The sequence below is a fragment of the Uloborus diversus genome, chromosome 3 (genome assembly GCF_026930045.1).
Source record: "Uloborus diversus isolate 005 chromosome 3, Udiv.v.3.1, whole genome shotgun sequence".
Lineage (NCBI taxonomy): Eukaryota > Metazoa > Arthropoda > Arachnida > Araneae > Uloboridae > Uloborus > Uloborus diversus.
In genome coordinates, this window is record NC_072733.1 from 92,709,697 (window position 1) to 92,729,621 (window position 19,925).

Below are 19,925 nucleotides of genomic sequence, written 5' to 3' on the forward strand. Positions count from 1 at the left end.
CATAAAAAAAAACGAATGATAATACTGCTTTATAGAGAAAAACATTGATTAATGTCGTCGCTAAATTGTTTAAGCAGCCGCCGAAGGCGGCACCCCTGGCACAAAAAGGCGAATGGCGTAAAAAGGCAGACCAGCTGGTCGCCGCAGGCAGCTAGTAGTATAATAATACTATAGTATATATACGTTTACTGTGTGTTCAATGTTAAAGCTCAATATGAACAGCAGCCGAAGCATTGGTATTTGGTGCTTCGGCCTAAGTGCTCTTTGGGTTATTACATCACTAATCGAACTAGGATAGACTTTAAGGGATCTTAGTTGCAGATAAATCAATAAATATGACTTTTTTTTTTTAATAAAATGTACATTACTGCCATTTTCAGGTATTTTTCGATTCTTTTAACTGGAAGAAAATATTTTGTCAATTTTTTTGCATTTCATAAGGAAAAGAAAATTGGACTACCCACGGAAAACCATTTCTTGAAAATGAATACTGCCCCTTCCAGTAATCAGAAAAAAAAAAGAAATACATTCAGTCAAAGATCCTGAATTGTTTAAAGCGTGTTTAATAGGTATGGGCGACTGAAATTTCTGCGCTGCTAACTCTCATTCTCAAGAGTAGTTATTCTACTTTCCTCATATAAATGTGTCTAAAACAGTTAAATTATATCCATGCAAAATAAGATTTCTGAAAAGAGTTGGCTACAGAAAGAAATTCAACTTAACTACGAAAGAAAATAAAAAGTCGGTACAGGACAGCAATGGCATACCCAAAGGTGGGTGTAAAGGAGTACATGCTACACCCTCAAGGTATTTTTTATTATATTAAAGGCGGTAACACCGAGTTTGAAACTCAGTGGAACTGTTCAAAATCAAAATGAAGGGATTGGGAAGCGTGGTAAAATTTCAAATGAGATCTTCATGAAAAAGTGCTTCATATATTTTTGAAAGAGAAATACTTGATAGAAAAGGATATATATAGTTGGCTCTCTGTTTAACGACTTTCAAGGGACCACAAAAAATCGTCTTTAAGTAGAAATCGTTCTTAAGTAGAATGCTTTTAACACTATAGTGGACCATCTGGGACCGTGAAAAGCCGTCGTTAAATAGAGAAAGTCGTTATATAGAGCGTCGTTAAAAAGAGAGCCAACTGCAACTGTATATGTATATATAATATGAGGTGATTTTTCTACAGGGGTAAAGAATGCGGTATTACCCAGCATCTCACAAACATTTTGGGGCATGTTTGAGTATCACAGCAGTTTTTGGCGTTGGCCCCACTGGTTACAGATGTTTTAAAATTTGAAAGAACAAAAAATGTGATCCTTTTTTCCTCCTCTGCTTTATTTTAACATAATTCTTTTTAATAAATTTTTGAATGCTATTACTGTACATCGTAAAGAACGAAGAATGACCTCATTTCTGTACCACGTAAATTAGAAATGCTGAAAGAGACTTGATTTTAAGATTTGGCAAATTGTAGTATGTGTTTTGACTGTGGAGTAATTAGCCATGGGAAAGAACTTATTAACAATAAAAATTATATTAATTGCTGTAACGGCTTTACAAGAGTATAACTTAGATATTTTGCAGAATATCTTTAACTAAAATTTTTAGCCAACTTCCTTAGCCAATATTCCTTAAGCCAAAGCTTCCTTAGCCAAGCTTCCTTACCGAAATAACCTTTCATAACACTGTACTGCAAGGTGGAGCTTATTTTTGAAGATGAAAATAATGATCTTCTCACCTCCTAATTTGGTTCCTTTTTGTGAAAAAAAAAAAAAAAAAAAACACATGTTTGGCAATTTGGTTCTAACAATATTTAGAGGTAGCTCAACGATGGGAAAGTTTCTGATGCATATGCATATATTCATATATCCAACACATGGGAATTTAATTTAATGATAAAATCATAAAAATACATTCATTACTACTTCAGTTTTCTAATTAAATTATATAAGGCATTACTAGACTACGTAAAACTATAAATAATAGGGGAAAAAAACAGATGAGCCATTTTGTGTTGCTATCACAGAATACATTAACTACCGTTAAAAAATCTTCGAAATATTTTTTCTAAAGTTTTTAGAAATCATGAATATTTTGGATTGGAATTGAAGACTTGGTTTTAATTCTTAAGGCTAGCTTTGGCTCTTACTTGTTTCCAAACAATATAATTAGTAGACGGTAGCAGTAAAGCTCACTTAATTGCGCTAAAAATATAGAATTTAATAAATTGTAACTGCGATAGAAAATTAATCTATAATCTTACTGAAAAACGTGATCATTTATTGAGCTGCTGGGAAAGAAATTTCTTAATGTTACGCAGTTCCTACAGAAAAAAGTGAGACTGAAGCTATTTAGGACTGATAATGTTGATATGGCAGCATTTGTTCAATGATTTTAGTCGCACCAGTCCAAACACTGATCCCAATAAACTAAAGAAACTTCTTCCACGTGCTAGCAAACATCAAATCATAGAGTATAGATAATTAGTTTATTCTTAAAGGTATGAATAGGAATTACATCCTCTCCTGAAGATTGCGCTGCTTAAAAGTTTTCAAAAATATAAGGATTTTTTTTAGTAAAGTGTGAGTCGGGAACTTCATTAAAGATTATTGTAAAACTAGTAGAAAGCATAACGTTAAAGACCATCGACTATGCAAACAAATACCTAAAACAAAATAAACCAAAGATAAGGAGATTGTAACGAATTTCTTGAACCTATAAACATCTTTTTTTGTTGGTCCAAAGTGTTTTTGTGGTTTGGTTAGTATAATTACATTTATCCTAAGCTATTGTCACAGGGAGCAATCTACCATATCTGGTCTTAAGTCGTATATTTCTTCAAGCTCCGAACATCCAAAACTCAATTTATATTAAATTCAAAAGGAGAAGGACTATGTCCAATGCACCTTTTCATAGTTTGTATATATTTGAAAGTTCAGATGTCTTCACTACAAGCTCCCAGAGTTTCTTACAATTATCTGTTTTTGAAATAGCTACTTGAATTTTCATCAATAATTCAGCATTTCAGAATCAAATTCAAATAAATTTTCAAATCACTTGCAATATTTATTAGGACTTGTGTGTTTAACTTCATTGGATAGTGTTGAGTTGAATTGAATTAAAAACGAACTTTGTTAGAAGACTTTGTTATAAATGAGTCAATGATATTATTTCCATTGTTAGAATTTTCTGTTGGATACCTTGGAAGTAAGACTTAGAGTAAGGAGAATAACTTTCAGATAAAGGACATAATTAAAGTCCTAGAAGTAGTAAATGGTCATACAAACAAAATGTGAAAATTGCTCTTATGGGAGACAGTATGTTAACCCCCAGTGGTGTAAACCAACATCAATTCCTGTTACAAGCTATTGAAAGTCAAAGTATACTGCTAATAGAGACAAAAGTCGTAGTTTTTGCATTAATGATACATTTTTAATTTCAAATAAAAAATGAAGTCGATGTGTACAATAATGTTTAAAAATTTTGAAATTTATACGGTAATTGTAAATGCATTCTGTTAAGCTTCGAGAAATCGTTGTTTTTGGTTATCTTTCAACTTTGATTCCGTTAATTTACCTCTAAATAATTTAATGCATTATTCAAACTGGCCTGCAAAAAACAGAAAAAAAAATTGCAGCTTTTAAGATCCAACCTAATGTACTGCTGAAAAATCGTTTCCAACAATGCAATTTAATTTTTAAAAAAAATTATAATGTTTAGTACTTTCTAGAAGCGTGAACGGAATGTTTGTTATAATATTACTAGAAAATCGCCCGTCAAGGTATGACGGGTGAAAATTTGCTCCTACATTTTAGCTCAGCAATTGCCTGTTTGGTGATATTTTGACAGTTGAAATTTTAAACCCAACTCCAGTGGATTAAATCAAAACTCCAGTAGATAGAGTTCATTGTTGACCATTTAGTCTTTCCCTGCATGTTAAACATCACCAAAACGTATTATCAAATTATCATGCCGTGGTTTCATTGTTGAAACACGTGGGTTACTTGATCATCGGCTATTATTTATATGAAGATAAAGCTGCATGAAAATATGTCTCTACGTGGCTAAAGAAATGTTAATTTGTGAAACAAAAAATGCGAATAGATGCAAATTTATAAAACCAAATGTGTACATAATTTTTCTTTTCGACACATTCACTGCTTTAATCTTTTCATATTGTGACTGTATTTTCACTATTGAATGATTGATTTCCCAAATTTTGGCTAGTGAAAATTTTGTTCTTGTGGTAGCTTTATTATTTCTAAATAATTCATCTTTGTTTCGTTTATAATTTAATTTTTAAAAATCCTTAGGCATTTTTAAACAGAAAAAATTAAAAAACGGCAGTAAAAAAATTATATTCAGCGAGTGGTAGTTCTAAAAATGCCATATTTTGTTACAAGAACAATATATGCACTTCACAAAGTTAATTTCTAAGTAAGCCACTGCAGGACAATGAGTTTTATGCCATTTTATTCGGTTTGAAGTATAATTCAAAAAACATTCCAATTTTCAATTTCGATAACAAATCTTGAGAGTACATGTGTTTCTCAACAACCCCTCTGGGTTGACCACTGAGACCGGTTTATAGTGATTTGTTTAGAAGAAAGGGTGGCAAGGGGAGGGGGATATGGGGCTTTTTGGTGGTCGCCGCAAGCCTGTCAAAACAGGTGGCAAGTACTTCCATATGGCTAATCGCTATGTTCTTTCCCCTCTCCTTTATCGGAATACAGACAAACCTTTCAAATAAAACTGATAGTGAACATAAAGAAAGATAGATGAAAATTTATTCAAACAACTTGTTTAATTCATAGATCTTCACTTTATATAATCTCTACATAGTATAAAATGAAGTGTCCAAAAAGCGTCTGTGTGTTTGAACTCGCAAAACTCGAGAACTACCTGGCCGATTTCGCTGAAATTTTCACAATTTCTTCTTTTAAGTCCTGAAAAGGTTTACAGACCAGTTTGAAAACAATTCGATGAATAGTTATTTTTTTTATTCCAATCTAGGCCCAATTTTCACATAAATTCCAGAATATGGGGGTGAAAAATTACTCGCAATTAGTAATATTATATATCGTTCGAAAGGGAAGAATTTTCCGCGTTCTACGCAATTTGTTTCAACGCTCTAACTTAATTGCGGCGGGAGTTATTTATGTTTTTAGCTCGATTTTGTTTAGGCTTAGCTGAAATTTAGGCACTACTTTCTTCATTAAATTTATCAATAAAAAGCGAAGGAATTGTCCTACAGTTTTCTTTTTGACACCGTTGAAAAGAGCTACCTTTTTTACTCCAGATCTAACTCGACCTATGGTCGAAAGTTTAACTCTCTATCTCCATTAGAAAAAAAGTTACAAGCGAATTAAATGAAGTTAAAAAATCTGTTTTCTATTCAAGTTTTTAACCACTTTATTTTGCGTTTCCACGGTAACGCTTTTTGAATTCATTATTTCCATCTTTCTCATTTTCAATTCTGAAACTAACTTTATTTGGTGTTTGCATGGTTACGCTTTTTAAATCCATCTTTCTCATTTTACTTTATTTTCTTAAAAGTATTTTAATATCTGTCGTCATTATTTGGAGTGGAAATTTTGCAAGATGATTTTTTTTCTTTTATTTATGCCTGATTGTTGAATATACGTCACTTGACACAATTTTTGTTTTCAAAATAGACCGGGCAATGCAGCTAGTCGGAAATAAAACTTTTTTTCCGCTAACGAAACAAGAAACCAATGTAAAAATGATTCTTTTAATCATTCGCAGTTTTTTTCTTAATATTTTCCATTCTATCCTCCTGCTAATTTCTATTTTCATTTCCTTTCCTTTTTTTCGCATGAGTTGTAATTTTGAATTATTTAAACTGCTTAAAAAGCTATTGTAATATATAACTTCAAATCTCCTTTTTGTTGGTGCAGCGAGAAGGGGGGGGGGGAGCATCTTTCCGTTAGATGCCTTGGTTACAAGGTGAGAGACCACCCTTATTTTCAAAAATAATTGATTTGGAGATTCTGAAAATTTAGACAACCCCCCAGTGTTTTAGAGAGTTCTTCTTTCTATATCCGCAGTTGTTTTTTAAATTGGTAAACGTTGAATTATTAAGAAAACTAGAAAAATTTACTAAACTCAAATGCACTGCTTATAACTAAAATTTACTTTTTCTTTCTTGATTTTCTCATAACCGCGTTTTCAAAGTTTTTATTGACGCCAACAGCTCTAGAGAAAAAAAGTATTAACTCTAAAGATTTGAAACTTTGCAAACATAGTAGTTGAACATACTATTACACTATTACTGTGATATAAACCTCGAAAAGTTTATGTACTTGCAATATGTGGTTCAATTGAACTTAGAGGGCAAAAACCACGCTTTTCGGGGGGAAATTTTAAACATTTACCCATAAAACCTGTTTGAAGTTCCAAAATACAGGGTTATATCACTCTCTGGTTTCTAACGAAGATCAGCACAAATTTTTTTTTTAAATTGTGAAAAAGTGAATGCACAGAAAGTGTTAAGGAAATGGTATTTTTTTTGCTAGTATTCCTTTTATATTAAAAAAAAACTATACAAAAATATTTTTTCAACAAATAAGTAGTTAAAATGTGTTATTCATGTCGCATTTAATAATCGTATAAAGGTTTAGAAAAGTTGCAACGAATATTAAAGAAAAAAATATTTTGCTTGTTCGCCTACCTTAACAATATTGTAAAACTTAATTCAGTAGTTTAATTATATATTCTCTCTCTCTCTTGGACAGTTTTTATCAAAAAAAAAACCCTCCAGGAGATAGTTCAGACTGTGCTATACTTGTAATGAATCTGATTAGTGATTGCAATACCGGTATACAGAACCGGTATTAAGAGCAATTTTGCACTTTCGCAATACCAGTATTTGCAGAGGTAAAATACTAGTATTTTCGGTATTAACTGAAAATAATCAATAGCTTCAATTAAAGAATTTTCAACTTATTAAATATATCTACTTATATTTTAAATGTATATTTCTTTGTCCATGATACAAGAACCAAAATCAATCTATTGATGTGAACATTTTGTTTCAAAAGCATGAACTAATAGAATATCATTTAACACAAGTAGCAGAACAATTGCAAAATGATACTGTCATTACTATATGTTGAGCTGAATCATATTTTTGTGCGCTTTTGTGCACCATGTTTGTATTTTTTTCCATTTCCCTGATCAATCACTTTCCCTTCTGTGAAAGTTAAATTTCGAGTGTAATTTTGAATGCATATGTTCTGTGAAAAATTTATTTCAACCATCAATTGCAGTAATACTTTATGATTTTTTTTTAATTATCTCAATTGTACTAAATTTTGACAAAAACTTTTTCTTGTTAGCATTACAAATGGTAATTTGTTGTCACCATCACCAGTATTGGTTTGTTGTCCTGTCTCGCTGTTTGGCTTTATACTTGAAAGATAATATTTAGAAATTATAGGATAGTGCCTTGAAAATTTGCATACAGGTAAAACTTAATCCATTGAAACATACTTTCATATATTTGCACAATTATAATTGTAAAGAATTTCGAAAAGAAAGCGAAAACGAATAAGAGAAAATAACAAGATCAAACTTAGTCACGTTGATCGTAAATTTCAAAAGCAAACACAATCCTCTTCTTGTCAAGAGAAAATGATGTTAATATTGGAAAAGTATCGTCTCTCGCAAAGAAATTACAACTAGCCATAAAGATAAATGTAAATAACAATAATAATAATAATGCACACAATGCAAAAAAAAAAAAAACGGATAAGCAAAAGACCGAATTATTTGAAGATGAAGGACTTCTAGACAATTAGAGGAGATGAATTGCACATTGTTAACAGTACCACTGACCTGCGTCAATTCAGAAAGAGTACTTCTAACTATAGGAAAGTTGAGCACTTCAATATAACTTTGTACAAAAGCTTTCCAAATCAACACATTTAATACCGTAAGAACCCCAATACGTAAGGACATGTGTAATGTAAGCAACACTTACTAAAAGAGAAATAAGAGGGATAAAAAGAAGCTTTATTGAAAAAGTAGCATGGAGCGCAATGCGACTGAAGGCCGAAACATCCCTGTGATGGGTGTCCAGCAAGAAACATCCGCTCTTTAGTAGCAGTGGCGGATCCAGCCGATTTATTTTGAGAGGGGCCATCCGAAATTTTTGAACAAACTTCCCAGGGTCGAATTTTTGCTCCATGCCGCCTCTAGGCAAAATTTGAAATCTGCCGCCCCCTCCCCCCTCCTCCTAAAAGAAGCAAAATATCCTTGACTCAAAAAAACGTAAAAAAAGTGTTCCTCAGATTCAAATTGTCAAACTTATGAAGAAATGATGGCGTTTCACATTCTGAGGCACCCCAATGAAATGATCACAGTGATCTCTCAAAAAATTTTTTTATTCGGCAAATACCATGATTGAAAAACATTTGATTTTTATAAGATGTGTGAAAATAATCATTATTAAATTACAAGAAAAAATTGTCTCTGTGGAAAATGAAAGAATGCTAATATTTTACTTTGAAAAAACAATTCAAAAAATGTGTATCCTAATAGCAAATTTGCCGCCCCTGAAAAGTTTGCCACCTTAGGCAGCTGCCTACTCTGCTTATTGGGAAATTGGGCACTGATAACTCCCCAGAAATTTTATTAAAATGAAGTTTTAAAAACTCAATTTTCGGGGTATCGAGACATTAGGTGAGGAGGTGGATTTAGGAATCTCCCTCGAAAAAGTTTCGAAATTTAAACTTCCGAGCAATTTTTGAAAATTAGGAAACTAAACATGCATTTTATCTATTTTTGATGATGTACGGAGAAAGGTCAGGTTTCGGGCGCTGGTCCCAAAATACTTTTTGAAAATAAAGCTTAGAAACCAAAATATTCTGTCATTATACATTGAGAAGTTAGAAGAGGGGGGGGGGGTGCTCTTCTAGCTCTTCAGCTGTCCAGCCTAAAAATGAAATGTTTGCTTACATTAAAGAAAGTGGGAAGGTGCTTAGAATCCTTCCTTCCTGGAAATATTTTGCATTTGAGGTTAAAAAATTCGATTTTTAACTATATTTATACATATTTTAGAAAGGGATGGAAGATCCGTTAACTCCTCCAAAAAACCTCCTTTTAAAGATATCATCATGATATAAACTACGAAGGGAGGGGGTCCTATCAAAACTCGTTTGTAATTGAAGTCCCCCAAAAAAATCATTTAAGTTGCTTATAAGAAGTTAAGCGATAAGGGATGGATAAGCTAGTTTCCGTTTGACATTTTTTCCACATAAAAAACTTAAAATGCAATTTTTTACTACATATCAAGGAATTTGTGAAAGGAATTTTTCGAAATTAAAGCCATAAAAACGAAAATTTAGGCTCTCTTTGGTCTTGTGAGCAATAGGTATACTCTGCGAACCGCAGCATTTAGAGATCGTCGAAGTGTCTGTGTCTGTACTTGGAATCAAAAAATGATGTAAAATATGGAGAAAAATATTGGAAATAAAAGTTTTGTTTTGCGAATAGGAATATAATTTATCTCCCAATTAAGGTCTATACTTCTTTTTCAGTAAAATATATGTATTAAATTTTGTTATCTTCTCATAATATTTTTCTTTTTTTCCCCTTGAAAAAATTCCTACAATCACAAGGCTTTGGGGGGGGGGGCATGGCCCCCCTCTAGATCCGCCCCTGTTTAGTAGGGGATATGATCTTCCCCCCTCGAACCCCACGTTAAATGGACAAAGAAACATTTGACTTACTTAAATTGGAATATCCGTTTAGCATATAATAAGTGACTACGAAAGAAAGTCAAATCTATCTGGCATAAAACTCAAACTGTTACCTACCTCTCAGAAAAAAAATTAATAACTATTATAAAGAATGAATGCTTAAATGTTATTCTAATTCAGATTGAAAGGAAAGGTTATTAATTTCAAATGTAATCCTCTTTTATTTAATTCCTAATCATAACTTCTAAAAGTATTTTTTCATAGTTCAAAGCATTTGGCTCAAAAAGAACAGTTCTGCAAATGCTCTTAATCTGTGAAATTTTGAAGAATAATGGGGCTACTAAAATTTAAAAGTCTTATACATAGTCTGAAGATATTTAATGAAACACACATAAACAAAATGAAATTATTTAAGTAAAAATTTGTTAGCTGTAGTCATTTAATGAAGGAAATTTGAGGTAAATCTCATTAATTTGAATTTAACATTGTTAATTATAACCTTAAGATACTAAGGGAAAGACTCTTTAGGAAAATGGGAAGGGTTAGATTGGAAATTATTTTCTCCAGTCTGAAGGTAGAGTTAACAAAATGCAAATCAAAATAATTGAAATTAAAAGTCTTATTGTTTGAAGACAAATGAGAAAAACAATTACTTAAATAAAAAGAAGTCATCTCCATAGTCTGAAAGCATTTTAAAAGAGGAAAATGTTAGTATTCCAACTAAAAACGGTTATATATAGTTTGAAGACATTTAATAAAAATGGAATTAATTAAATTTATAATAGGAAGCTATCTAAAGATGTTTTAGAAATGATTCATGGTAAAAATGAAAATATTTCAAATAAAAACTGTTACCTATAGTCTGCAGACATTTGAGAAAAATTTACTTAATTAAATTAAAAATGTATAGCCTGGAGATATTTAAAGAAAGGCAAATAAAAAAAAATGTAAATATTTTAATTTTAAAGTGTTATCACTAGTATGAAGCCAGAGTTTTAGACGAGAAAAAAGTTATTATAGTGTCTCAAGATATTTGAAGACAAATGAGGGAAATTTAATTCTAAAAAAAAAATATCTGTAAAGTCTGAAGTTCCTTAATTTCAGACGTTATGTAATTATTTAAATTGAAAATTCTTATTTGTTTGAAAACATGTATGGAAAGACGGTTTACCCATAATTTCACCGACATTTAAGATTTCCTCCCCCCTTAAATATATTAAACGATTAGATGGAAGCAGAAAAACAGGGGGAAGGGAATTTTGTGTCAGTGAAATTGGGGAGAAAAATGTAATTATTTAAACTGAAATTTGTTTTCTATTGCCAAAGATAATTTAAGAAAGACACGAGGAAAATGAAATTGTATAAAAATAACATTTTTTTATTTGTAGTCTGAAGACAGAGTTCAAGAAATCTTTTTGAGAAAAATGTTATCTGCAGTTTGGAACAAATTAAGCTACACATTCAAAACAAAAAAAAGTTCTGCTGTCAGAGATTACGTCAGGAGTGTAATGATAGTAACCGGAATAAAAAAAAATTTCTTCAGAATATCGGGAGTACTTGACTTCAAAAGTATATATCAGAAATTGATTTTTCAGTTGTACAATCAGATGTGAACAATTCCTCGTATACGTTTAATAATTAAGAATGATTATCGACGAAATCTGTAAACCAAAATTTTTCACGACCATAAAACGACTTTACTAAACCCTCATATAATAGCAAATGATAGAGTAACGCTCCTGACGTCATCAACAATGAAACTCGCTCCACGACATGATAGTTTGATTATATTTTTTGGTATTGTTTGACATACAGGGTAATGCTTTATTTTGACGAGGCTGAACTGGATCCGCTAAAATAACTCTTTTACTGGTAGCACTGTCGTTTTAGGAGAATGAAGAAACGAAAAACTGGTCAACAATGAACGCTATCTACTGGAGTTTAGGGTTCATCCTCTGGAGTTAGGGGGCAACAGTTATTCATTCTATGGCGTTAAATTAACATTTTCGAACGAAACTTTCTCGTAATCCTGGACTTTTTGCCTTTGAGTTTATACTTTTGTCCAGATTTCACGTAATGATAAAATATTAAATTTGCAAATTTTCTAATTTTATGAATTTTTTAATATAATTGATAAGATATATTAATTTTAGAGCTATTTCTTCAACTATTCATCTTTACTTCAATGAAAATAATTTAAACTGAGTCATGTTGTAATTGAAACAAAATAAAAAAAATTTGAGTCTATAATTTTGTCCACCACTGTATATTCATTGCAGACATGCACATCTCGCCATAATCGTGAGTAATGTTCTAGTTTTCCACCTATCCTTTTTTTCCTTCTGTTAAAAAATTACTTAAATGTGAATCCTCCCTTTTCTCCTATGCATCAAGTGGTGACAACTCAGCAATTCTTTTCATGTGACTTTGTAATTCCCTTTTCCCTCTTTTTTTTTTTTTTTTTTTTTTTTGTGCTCATATGAAATCAGAAAAGCACCTCTATGGCTTTAAAGCTTATTATATGGGGCCAGCAAGGTCGCACTTGCCGTATTTTTGGAAATTTGTACCGCACCCGGCGTAAGCGCCGCGCTTTCAGTTTAACTAACAATGTGTAAGAAAAGTTGTTTCTGTTAATTTTTTTTTTTTTTTTTGAATTTCTGGAATGCAATTTAAACAGATTAAATATTTCCAAAAAAAAATCTTAACTACTTACTAATAGTTAATTACCCTAAATCCGACATCCACGGGCTTTGCCGTATTTCGGATCGCTGCCGAAAATTTTTACATTGTGCATGAAAAAAACTTTGAACGATCGCCTTTATGGATGTTTAAAAAAGTTATGAACTTACTTTGAAATAATTACAGGATAAACACACTTAAATTTCAGCACCATAATCCAGAAACTGATACTTAAAGCAGGAGATTCGGACTTGACCGCGAAATAAGAATTCCGCAAATTTTCCCGATCTTTATTCGAAAAGTTGGACATTTTTTCCGATTTTAGATCAATCCTTTTTAACTAAAGACTAAAGACATAACACACATTCTGACATAATTTTAGATTATCTTCCCGTTAAGAATAAACTAATAAAAAAAGACTTAAATTACAGTATAAGCTAAACTGTACAAAAAAGGCGGGACATGCTGATTATGAATTCATCAATTTTTTGCACAGTTGATCCCTTGGAAAAAAATGCATTTAATAATGCTACCAGAAAGTGAAAAGGAAAATTTTGTTATTTTTTATTCAAAACACATTTTGAACACATTTCCGATCATTTCGAAGGAAGTTCCAAACATTTCATTTTCCTTCTTTTCAAAATAGTTTATTTTCCGTAAAATGTTGTAAACTAAAAAAAAAAAGAACACACCATACGCCCCGCACATGCTGTATCCGCCGCATTGACAATTTATAAAAAAAAATATTTCTCGTAAGTGCCGCGGTGCTTATGTCCAAAAATATGGTATAGTTTTGGAATCCTTATGTGCATCGGGCAATTTAAGGACCAAAGGCGGATGGGGGACTTGCTCCTAGTGGTATTTCTTATCTTCATAAATAACACTTTTGCTACTAAATTTAATGCACTTGTTTTCGTCTCCTCCCTCAACAGAGCATTTCCAAGAAGCGGCAAATTGCTAGTTTTTCCTTCACTCTCAGAAATTTGGGTATCCTATTGATTTCTTGACTTGACAGCTTAAGAAAAAAAAAGGTCCCACCAATGTATGATCTGCAGTGGAAATATATAATTCCCAAAAATATGTGAGCTTACGAATGCAAAGATATCTGCTGAAAAAAGCTTAGTTTTAAAATTTTAAAATTTGGCTTAGGTCTTTGCATCTATAGGCTCACATAATTGGCAAGAAAATTAGTTCCTTGTAACCTCAAAGCATATACCAACAAGTATTTATTTCTTATGATTTTTTTTTTTTTTTGAGATTCGGAAAATCCCCTCCCCCTCCTTTTTTTTTTCTTTTTTTAAGTGATACACAATGATTAGCTTGCAGATACTTTTGAGTTGCATGTGCAGATACTTTACAATTTTATCTGACTCTGCTGGTCAGCAGATATAACTTGCAAGACACCAATTTAAAGCTTAAGATTTCCAAGGGATGTACACTGCTCCAAGGTTTACACTGTATTTAAGGACTCTAGGACTTGTTCCAATCTTATTTGTTACATGACTAAAATCATCAGTACCTGTTTTATAGAGTTGGAGCACAAGGGATACCCACAAAGACGATCAATACTTCTTTCTACTATGACATCCTCATATTCAGTAGTACATAGTTTAGGGCACTGAAATTGGAAATTAAAATTAGTAGGTAATGAAACGAATAAGAACGTATAACAATAATGACATTAATTTGCAACAGCAAATATAATTAAGGCAACCTTTTCTGCCTGGTTGTAGTTATAATAATATTTATTACATACGGAATAAGAAAAAAAAATACAGCATAAAAGGCATATTGTGAAATATTAATATGATATTCAGTAAGCATAGATTGAAAAATATTTAGAAATGGGAAATATCTCATTAATAAATTTGCTTTGTATCATGACAAAACTTTAAATAATTAAATAAAAGTTTTAAAGTACCATGTTTTTAAAATGAACTAAAAACTACAAAATAATTTCTCTAATCTTTACGTAGATTTAAATCCCAAACAGTTTCAGAATTTCTTACAGACTGTCTGGGAAATTTGTGATTATGAATTTTAATAGCTATAAAAATTATTGAAAACTTTGAAAGGAAAACTATGGGGAACATGTAACAGACAATTGAAGCATTTATAATTAACTAACAATTTTATCGCTCTGTAAACAGTATAAACTGAGGTGTAAGTTTTATCATTGCTAACATTTCTTTACACTACAGCTATGTATTGTGCATGCATTTTCCTTTTAAAGCTTACAAGTATTTTAATAACTACTAAAAACTCACAATCACAAATTTTCCAGACAATCTGTAACAAATTCTGAAATTGTATGGGGCTTTAAATCTACATGAAGCTTCGGGAAATTGTTTTGTACTTTTAGTTCATTTTAAAAACGTGGTACTTTAAACTTTTTTATTTCATTAATTATTTTTCGCTTTTTAGTATTGTGTGTCCAAAATGTTCCATTTGATTTTATATACTTCGATCAGACAATGATTAAGAAGGTTAAACCAGGATCCAACTAAAGTCTGAAGGCACTAGGCACGAAATTAATCTGTTGCCTTCCTCCCCCTTGAGCTTACTTTTAATGCAGAAGCATTAAATACCTTGATACTTGCATATTAACATATCTGTACTAAATTTGGTGGTATCTTATATTACAAAAAATAGAAGCGACATAGTATTACAATAACTGAACATGATAATATAAGATGTCGTCAAACTTTGCCCGCTGGAAAAAGTTATCAAAATTATCTGTGGTATAACTTTAAAAAGTGTTGTAAATATAGAACAAACTTGGAATGGTTTTGGGATTTGAGAAAGAGATTAAAAATTTACGGGGATTTTTTTTTTCTCCAGATTTAATATTTACATCTTGCTATAGTCTGATATGGAATGAGTCCAAAATCATAACTTTGCCTAAAGATCTGGTGCCCTGAGCCCATGCCCCATGTGTCCAAGCTTCAATCTGGCCCTGGGTTAAACTCAACGACGATGGAGTTCAGTAAATTTATTTAGTCGATAAAATAAGCTTAAACGTTAAACTGCATTATAAATAACTTGGAACCCTAAAAAACATTTAGTTTGCTTTAAATTTCTATGCAAAACATCAGTTCAATGCAAGTAGAATATTTTTTATGTGGAAATATAAAAGAATATCACACATTTATTTCTCTGTGAATGAAGTGGAAACACATAGATGATTACAAAAATACACCAGAGATGGGCTAAGCAGAAATATAAACACATATCTGCTAAAAAGTTGCAGTTCAATCTAACATTTAGTTTCAATTTCCAGAATTTACATTGAAAGTTTGCCACAATCTTGAAATATCTTTTACATATACAAATTGCTATAAATATATATATCGCTTTAAACGTTTTAGATACATTTTAATAAAAGCATAGTTCAACAATGACAGTGATCAAGAATGAATTTTCGATTGAAGACTCACCTACATCTTAGCATGAAATTAGCTAACACTTTTAATTCACGTTTTAATTACCTTGCAATATTAGAAAAAAAAAATGTATCTGATGCAAAAAAATCAGGGGTTTCTAGGGATACTTAATTTGTGCAAACACTTTTTTGGCCTCAAATTAGAGCATTTATGCAAAAATGTAGATTAAAATTGGAATAAACTAATATTAATAGTTAATTAATTCGATTATTGAATATTGCATTGTCATCTGGTTTGAGGTTACGTACAAAATTTCAAAAGAATTTGATCACAGGAAGTAGGTAAAAATTGAGTTACAAAATTCCACCCAAACAGACAAGAGTCAAACCAAGTTAATAAAAACATGGCAAAAATAAGTTCAGTTCTTTCTGATGAGGCTACAAAATGAAAAAGTTGAAATTCAAAATTAGAAATACTTTCTAAATAACTGTATCTCTTCACCGATTCCCCTCATTCTGCTGGTGATAGATTACGTTTATGATTGCCACAGAAAAATGCTTCACTTCTGTATATAACCAGAGCTGCCAACGTTGAAAAATCAAAAATCGTAGCAGCGTTTTGCAGTGGGGGGGGGGGGGAGATTGCCACTGCCGCAGATTTAAACACACAAACAGTGATGAATTATCAGCAGTATAAAGAACAAAAACAAAGATACTTAACTAATCTCAAACATAACACAGAAAAATATTAATACAGAATAAAAATATTTATATTCTTTAAGGAATTTTTTGCAGTTTTTTCGCTTTTTGCCAAACTTTCATTGACTGGATCAATGTTGCGATGTAAAAACCTATCCATCACACCATGCAACTTTCGAAGAGCGATTCTTGTTGCACAGACCCTCAGCACATTGTTGATTTGCTGAACTTACCGGTTTAGTTTTCATGAAGATCATCTTTTGTGTTCTTGGGATTATAAATTTAAAAAAAAAAAAAAAAAAAAAAAAAAAAACAGAAAATCATAATTTTCGGACCCGCTTTTGCAGCGTCGTAGTTTAAAGCTGTAATTCGTAGAAACTAAGATTTTTTTGTAGCAGTTGGCAGCTCTGTATATAACTCAATACTATAAACTAGCTGCGTTGCCTGGCTTTGCCCGGTCTACCTTGAAAATAAAAATTGTGTCAAGTAACGTAAATTCAACAATCAGGCTTAAATAAAAGAAAAAAGAACATTATGCAAAATTTCCCTTCCAAACGATGCTGACAAATATCAAAATACTTTTCAGAATTAAAATGAGAAACAATGAAAGAAAAAAAAAGGATTTAAAAAGCATAACCACTTGAAACGCAAAATAAAATAAGTTTAAGAAATTAAAATGAGAAAGACGGAAAGAAACAATGGGTTCAAAAAGTGTAACCATAGAAATCTTTACTAATAATAAAGCTGAAAGTCTCTCTGTCCGGAGGATGTCTGGATCTCTGTGATGCACATAGCGCCTAGACCGTTCAGCCGATTTTCATGAAATTTGGCACAAAGTTAGTTTGTAGCATAGGGGTGTGCACTTTGAAGCGATTTTTCGAAAATTCGATGTGGTTCTTTTTCTATTCCAATTTTAAGAACAAAATTATCATAAGATGGACGAGTAAAATTACGTATTTATCAATGATCATAACGTGGAACCGTAACATGGCACAAGCCAATTGGCGATATACGAAATTAACATAACGTAGAACCATAACATGGGTGCAAGCCAATTGTCGAGAAAATTCACCATACATTTTTAGCAAAAAAAGCTAAAATGTGAAAAAAAAAAAGCTTTAGCGAAATGCTAAAACATCCAAAGTTAATGAATATCTTTCCATAAGGCAAATTATGCGGAAGGTATTTCTTTCTAAATGCCTCAATGCGTTTCACCTGCAATTGCAAATTAAATTCCAAATTTAATTTGAAATGAAAAAAAATTAGAATTAATGCAACTACAAGCAGAAACACTGGTAAGTACAATTATTGACGTAAAATATAAACAGGGGGGTGATTGTGAGTTCATCAAAAAATACCTGAAAGTTTCAAAGCGAGATTGGGGGGGGGGGGGGGTGTAATCTTTGGCCCCTAATACTTAAGTGCACTTTTGCCATAGTATTAAATAGTTCTGAGTCAAAATATTGTGTGTACATGTGATTAAATTTTTAATGGGGTTACAAAGTTACTTTTGAGCTGCTGTTATACAAATTATCTTGACATTTATTTGTCCATCTTAAGGGATAGGTGTCCATCTTAAGGCTCTTGCAGGTATATTTGATGAGTATTATATAATTTTAAAAAATTGCGGAGGTAGGGAGATAAAAGCGTAACAAAAAAACATAATTCTGATATTTGCGGACATAAAAATACCTGAAATATGTCCGAAAATACCGGAAATTCGGTAAAATACCGAAACACAATCACCCCTGTATAAATTCATATTTTTTTGGCCAACAATGGGGGGGGGGGGCATTTATATTTTGTCAAAACATTTCTACTAACTCTAATTTCTTTTGTCGTTCCCATTGCAAAAAACAACGCAGTTATAAGTTAATAACACTGAAAAATATTTACCCTTTTAAGATGAGTATAAATTGATAAATACATCCTAACCTCTTTTTGTTTTGGATAGGAACCACATTAAAAAACTCGCATAAAAGAGTTCGTTTTATAAATAACTTCTTCCATTTTATAAATTTTTCCCAATCTCAAGCTTCAAAAATTTTCATATTATGACATATTATTTATGTAACACTTACTCATTTTGTGTGTAATGGATTACTGGGAGTATACCCTCAGAAAAATTGGTAGGAACATCACTGATCCAAATAACAATCAACAGCAAACAGAAGAGCAATTACGTCAAATGTATTTCATTTTAGCAGTAATTGCTTTTAAGCATGTTCAAATTACGAGGCTCTGTTGTTTTTAAGTAATTGGCCGAACAGAATATTCGGCTTGTCTGCAGGCAGGGCGGCCAAGAGTTAAAGGGGGGCCCCTTGTCAGTTTGGTTGATGGGTCCCCATTCCCCCATACTTTATGAGAAAGTAAGTGTAAAAAACTAAATACTTATAATTAATGTCCTATAATTTTCAAAATCTCATGACTCCGAGCAATGCCATGAGAGCTGTGTATGCACAGTTAAAAAGGTAATTAAAAAAAAGGGATTATTAAAAATCAGTTTTGCTATCTAATTTTCCTTTTGTATTTGTATTACAAACAGATGAAGCATTTTAAAATTATGAAAATTATGCCTATGTTTTTAATCCTTATGTAACTTACTAGTGTTTTTCTTTTTACCCAATAGACATACATAGAAAGATCTGGAGAATTTGTGGACAGTTGATGGCATTGCGGTCAACACATCATTTAGAATTGACAGTTACAGATACTTGTATGATACAATTGCAAACTTTAAGAAGTACTAAGTATTTTCATTTTTGATTTATTTTTTGTTTCCAAATAGTCTATTTCTGGATATCTGTTTGACAATCTTGTAAATGCCTAAAAAATTACTATTATTACTCTTTGAATTAAAATATTGAAAATTTAATATCCAAGTGTTTCTTTGTAATATATTATTAATCACCTATTTAATTAATTTTTGAAATTATATATTTTTAAACACTTAATATTACGAAGTTTTTTCTGGTTACTGTTTCACATTTAAATGAGTTAGATAGTAGGGTTGATGTAATGTGCCATAAAATTTAGGCAAAATTTTAATTTAACATCTGAGGACATTACAAGAAAATTACTTTGAATTTGATAATAGTAGTTAGGCTATGGTTTTTTAGTGCTGTAACTTTCCTGCATTCCATAAAGAAAGATGTGTTTGTTTACCAATTGTCAGATATTTACATTTGTTTGCTATTTGATAGTAGAATACTAAAATAATCAGCCAAATCAAATATCTGGTTTATCTGCCGAATAGGCAGTATACTGAGTATCAACTGAGTACAGTAAAATGTTATTTTAAAATTTTTATGAACACTTAATATTATGAGTTATTTTTCTGGTTATTGTTTTTTAAAATTATTTAGTAATTTTCAGTAAGTTACTGCCCTAGAGCCAGACCTAAGGCAGAAATACATAAAATACACCACCAGCCCATT